This window comes from Rhinoderma darwinii, unplaced genomic scaffold (genome assembly GCF_050947455.1).
Source record: "Rhinoderma darwinii isolate aRhiDar2 unplaced genomic scaffold, aRhiDar2.hap1 Scaffold_3447, whole genome shotgun sequence".
Taxonomy (NCBI): Eukaryota; Metazoa; Chordata; class Amphibia; order Anura; family Rhinodermatidae; genus Rhinoderma; species Rhinoderma darwinii.
In genome coordinates, this window is record NW_027463443.1 from 117,104 (window position 1) to 122,927 (window position 5,824).

At 39.7% G+C, this 5,824-nt stretch overlaps 1 long non-coding RNA gene across 1 annotated transcript; it reads right to left on the minus strand.

The window, feature by feature from the left end:
* Nucleotides 1-1,182: 1,182 nt before the first annotated feature.
* On the minus strand, nucleotides 1,183-1,965 carry LOC142706764 (uncharacterized). Its single transcript, XR_012868476.1, has 3 exons — nucleotides 1,872-1,965; nucleotides 1,383-1,504; nucleotides 1,183-1,258 (listed from the first exon to the last, which is right to left on the minus strand). It is a non-coding gene; the product is annotated as an uncharacterized LOC142706764 (long non-coding RNA).
* Between the last annotated feature and the right edge of the window lie 3,859 nt (nucleotides 1,966-5,824).

The following is a 5,824-nucleotide window of genomic DNA, read 5'->3' on the forward strand; positions in this document are numbered from 1 at the left end:
AGTTTTTAAAACGGGAAGTTTTGTGGGTGTTTCTAATACATAGGTGCCTCAAAGCCACTTCAGAACTGAACAGGTACCTTAAAAAAAAGGCTTTTGAAATTTTCTTAAAAATATGAGAAATTGCTGTTTATGTTCTAAGCCTTGTAACGTCCAAGAAAAATCAAAGAATGTTCAAAAAATGATGGCAATCTAAAGTAGAATTATGGGAAATGTGAACTAGTAAATATTTTGGTTGGTATAACCATCTGTTTTACAAGCAGATGCATTTTTTACTTTAGAAAAATTCTATTTTTCACTAATAAACACTGAACATATCAACAAAATTTTACAGCTAACATAAAGCCCAATGTCTCACGAGAAAACAATCTCAGAATCGCTTGGATAGGTTTAAGCATTGCGACGTTATTACCACATAAATTTAAATATGTCAGATTTGAAAAATGGGCTCTGAGCCCTAAGGCCCAAACTAGGCTGCGTCCTTAAGTGGTTAAGCAACTATCAAATATATCAATGTTTTACATCTCCTGTCACTCTTTGTCCTACAGTATATAATCCAGTACATATGGCGGCACGTTCTATACACTCTGTATTGTGTACATATGATACAATGTCCTGTCACCTACCACTGGATTAAACGCGATGTCACACAAATAGCGCTGTGAAGGGTCGGTTAGGTGAATTGTATACACTGTAGTAAGTTGCAGCCGCGCACATAACAATTATCAGTCACACTTATGGATTGATGTTAAAGATTTATTTAAGGTTTTTGTAGATCAAAATATATAATGGTAAAGATGATGATAATACAAGATCCAGCAAAAACTACGGAATATGTCACAGTATATACTGTAGTATCAGTTAGGGGTGGAAAATCTGGATTCCACAGACACAAGAAGAGATGACATATTGTCCTGTTCTGAACCTGGTCTTCTGGGTGATATTGATGCCCTGGTGACCACATTGATGTCTCTTCTGTGACAGATGTTGTAGAAATGTTAAGTCTCGCCATTGGAATTCTTGTAAGATGGCGGATTCTGCCCTTGGTTGTTATTGGTGTTGATGTTCTGTTGATATCTGCTGACTTGTTCTGGGGGGAGAAGCACACAACCCTATTAAATATTGATCATTCAGGCTGCTTGATAAATATAGAGAGGGGACACATCCAGAGGAACTTACCTTTCTATCAGCATTGATGGTGGCTCCTCCGGTGACAGGGAGCGCTATTCTCGCCAGATGTACTGCGGAATTGATGTTTATGCTGCAAGACAAATATTTGCTATTAATGTTCTATAATGTGTGTTTCTTAGCAGATCTAGAAGACTTTTTAAGGTGATTTGAGGTAAATACATTTCTTAATTGATCCTTGGCGTCACACTACAAACCTGAAGATGGTTGATGCAAGCAGTGGGTCTGACCTAGAGCTGCACTCTTCAGCATGTTACGGGAACTTTCTAATGTTCCGATGTTTTATGCCCCGGAGATTGTAACTGTTCCTTAGAATGTCCTGCAAGATGCCAAGTAATGTCTTCCATCAATAGCAAAGTTCCTTGTATCCATCATTTTTGCTTAGAAGCTAATGCATCATAAAATCCAGTTGTTCCATCCATTCAGATGACAGGTTCCTTTAGGAAACTCATTGTACTATACTACATACATGCTTACAGTTGGGGAAGTTGTTCCTCAAAGCCCACAACCTTCATTCAGAAATGAAAACGTGTCTGAATACAAGGAGTTGGAATTTTAAGATTGAAAACACTTATTTACACTTTAGTTAAATTAGTTGATAAAATAAATTACAGATACAGAGGAAAACCTAAGAGATGGAAGAACATTTTCACCGCAAACATAATAGACAACTACAAAGCTCTTACCTGTAAGGACATGAACAGATGCAGCTACTTTTTTTGTCCTTTCCTCCTAATGCCCGTTACATAGATTTTACGATCAAAGCGTCCACCAGCCAAGGGGATGCTGGAATGAGAAATATATTTATGTAAGACATATAATAATGTTAGCAGGTAACCACACTTTGCTTAGTTTCACATCCTATAATCCTCCAGTACTGTTACCAAGGTGTACAGCCACCTGCCCCAAAGTGTGAGCTCTGGCTATAAGGACCATGTAGTAATGACGGCTACTGAAAGTATCATACGAACAATATGGAGGAAAACATGACTTACTCATCTGAACCGGGCCTGATCTTTACTTCAAAGATGCCAAAAACAGGTCGGTGGTCTGAGGTCTTCAAAACAGGGCAAGAGTCGTATCTCAGGACTCGTACATCTCCCTCACATTGGCTTTTAAACAACACCCTGTCCTGTAGAGGTCATGAAAATAACAAATATCATTAGTGAAATCATATTATAATATATTATTAAACTGCAAAACAACATAGACCTAAATGTTGGGCCTACTTTATTTATATTGCAGAATATTGAGACTTTATTGCATTTTAGGTTTGACTTGGTCACACAGATTTCATTAAATAAGTATCCTTGACCCATGCTGGGCAACGACATATTACACTGGGAAACTGTGATGACAAACTCACTACATAAAAGTAAAATTAACTGAAAGCTTTGTTCATAAGAAATTACTCTTCCAGCTATAATAATAACAATTCATTACATTGGGGGAGGGGATTCATTATATAATGGGTGCTCTGGCCCATGGATTCTATTGTCTCTCAAGCTCTGTAGACCTGGAAATAAGATATCTTACCGTATATGATGGAATTCTCTGCTTTGCTGATGTATCATAGGTGTCTGTGCCAATGTCAAACTTATATGTAGGAAGGAAATCAATGGTGTGCTCCTTGAACCCTAGAAATATGGACCCTTAAGTTGAAAGAAAAAAAAGTTGTCAGTATTAAAAAAAAAAAGGAACAATTGATAATTTTAGCACTATATAAGAATTTGGGGAACATATCAACCATCATGTCAGTGATTTGTATTAATCTGTGGAAGTGGTTGTGGTATTAAAGGGGTTTTCCAACTTCTGACAACTGATGACATACTCACCAGATAGGTCATCAGTACATGATCTGTGGTGGTCCGACACCCGGACCCTGCACTAATCAGCTGGTCCGGTGCCTTTGAGCACCGGACGTACATGCCGGATGCAGTTGGCGCCGGCCACGGAATTGCAGCCGAGCTGCAGTACTGCAACTCTGCTCCTATTCAAGTGAATAGGAGGCAGACCTGCAGTTATGCATCATGGCAGCTATGCTATGTAAGGAGCCAACTGCTTCCGGCTCCGTAAATAGCATTGTGTGCCATAACATCCGGTGCCCGCAGGCCACTGGAGCAGCTTAACGGTGCAGCGTCCAGGTGTCGGACCCGCACCGATGATATACTGGTCTACTAGTAAATATACCATTGTTCTTGGCTTCATTCAGATGGTCGTGTTTGAGGAGACTGGACATATCTTTTCCTTCGATCTTCTGCAGAAGAGATTCCACATTTTTTCTGTCCTCTTTAAGTTGAAAATTGAGGTCTCCAAACCAAAACACCCGATCAAAGCGGCTGGTGACGTCCACTGTAGAATAAAAATAAATAAAAAAATTATAGCACATGACTGCATTAGACTCAACGGAGACAAACAGAGAGATAAAAGGATCCATAGGTTCAACCACATAAGTAATACTCACAGGCATTGGAGTTGATTCTTTCCGGAATAATTTGAGGCAGACGGAGACCCTCAGTGATGGTTTTATAGTCCTGGATCCTCTTGCTGACTGCCCCAACTGCCAACAAAAAAATACATATTAGCAGTGGCGGATGATCATATGGGCGGCCCGAATCGCATATTATTTTCAAAAAAACACATTGCAGCGCGCCACCGCCCGCTAATGGAGAGGAGGGGTGGGTGTGAGGGATTATACGGCCGCACCATCCGCCCTGCTGCCTCCCTGAGGGGGAGGCGGCGCAACTGAAACCAGCCGCCGCCACCCCCTCCTGCACTAATTGTACCTGCGTGTATCTGTATTACTGGCCACTCACAACATAGAATGAGATTGATAGATTAGAAAAAGTTTGATCAAACTGGAACAAACCTTTTATTTTTACCAAAACATTATAAGTACAGATCTCTTCATATCATCCCATATATTTCAGTTAATTATCAAATAGCAGCAATTTTATACAAAGTAAAACTGTACATGGTCATATATTAATATTGTAAATACTTACATCTCAGATGTGAATTAATAAAAAGGAAAGATGTTCCAAAGACGGTGAAGGCAACACCCAAGGCTCCTTTAGTTTTCACATGGTGGAATAGCCTGGTTGTTACATGGGTGTGCTCTACCTCTGTATAAGAAATGAAACACAAAAATACAGGTCAGTGGTTAAGAGTACTACATGCAACAATGGAATAGAAATTATTTCCAATTAAACTATGGAAATATTACTAGAACATAATTTCATGCTTTGTAACTGTGGTGTGAACTTTTAGATCTCCAATACTCAGAAGTCAAGAATCTGAGAGCCAAGCTCTTAGGCATCTAATTCTAATGACTAAATAAGATGTTCCAGCTAATGACTACATTCAAGACTTCTTATGTAGATGTAGGAATGTGAATCTTACCTGAGCAGAACCAGATTAGTTCCCGTCGAACAAAGATGGTGAGATACAGGACTCCGAGCCCGGAGGAGTGGTATAATACATAGTGTGGTCCAAGGGTCTCCTGTAATTTTATCTCCCATTCCCGCCTACAAGAAGACACAATTTCAGATTTACATATTAATAAATGACACAATATTAAGATACTCAACTCATCTGTATCAACACTCCATATAATAACCTCTGGGGATACATTTTGAAAATTAAGGAGTGATAATACAATAAGTAGAGCATTGAGAGAGAATTTGTATCAGCCGCCCTGCTGTCCATCTGCAGTCATAGGCTGGTGTAAGACAACCTGAGAAGACTTACCTGTTTGGACATCCTTCCTGAACGCCAATAACATAAATGTCTTTCGTATCATCTGATGGTAACAGCAGATCCTCCACATTTTGCGGGTAATCCTGTTCAAAATATACAAACATTAATATTGTATACAAAGAGCGCCAACTCAACTGACATAGGGTAGAATATAACCTGTCTATGTGATATTCAACTACAAACTAAAGAGACATGGTTACTGGCCCATTTCATCCAACTTGAGCTCGGGCACACTGATGGGTCACAATAAATATTGTACATTACTTCTCACCTTTCCCTCCATATTCCAGGTGGCAACATATAGTCTCAACCGTCTATCTGGAAAATAGCGATCCAGTTCTCTAGCGCCGATCACAGCGCTGCTGCCAAAGTTTCTGTGAAGATATGGGGAGAATTAAAGATCTAGTGACTGTTATACCACAGCTCTGGATATCTGAGCAATGTATGAGAATTATTAGTTACATACCTTTTACGGATATTTTTGGAGCGCAGGCGGGTCAGCAGGCTGAATGCGCTCTTCTTGGTGTTCTTTGACGTAATGTCACAATATTTGCTGTGACTAAGATCGCTGGATTTTTCATCTGCCATATCTTTGATGACAGAAAACTTCTGGAGCGAGATGTTAGGCTCCTCCATAGTTGGTATGTCTCCCATCAGATTTCCTTTATCAGGAATTTGGGAGACATGATATTTCTTAGATTTTTTCCAAAAGGGCATGGTTGTTTAATGCCCGGGTGCAAAACTGCACCAATGTCCTTGGTAGAAAACCAGGAGACAGTCAAGATAGAATTTGACTAATCGCCTCTAGTTCTCCGAAAATAGGACAAATCGCTAACCGTATAAGCAACACAGTAAGTAACACAGTGTCAATCCAACAGCA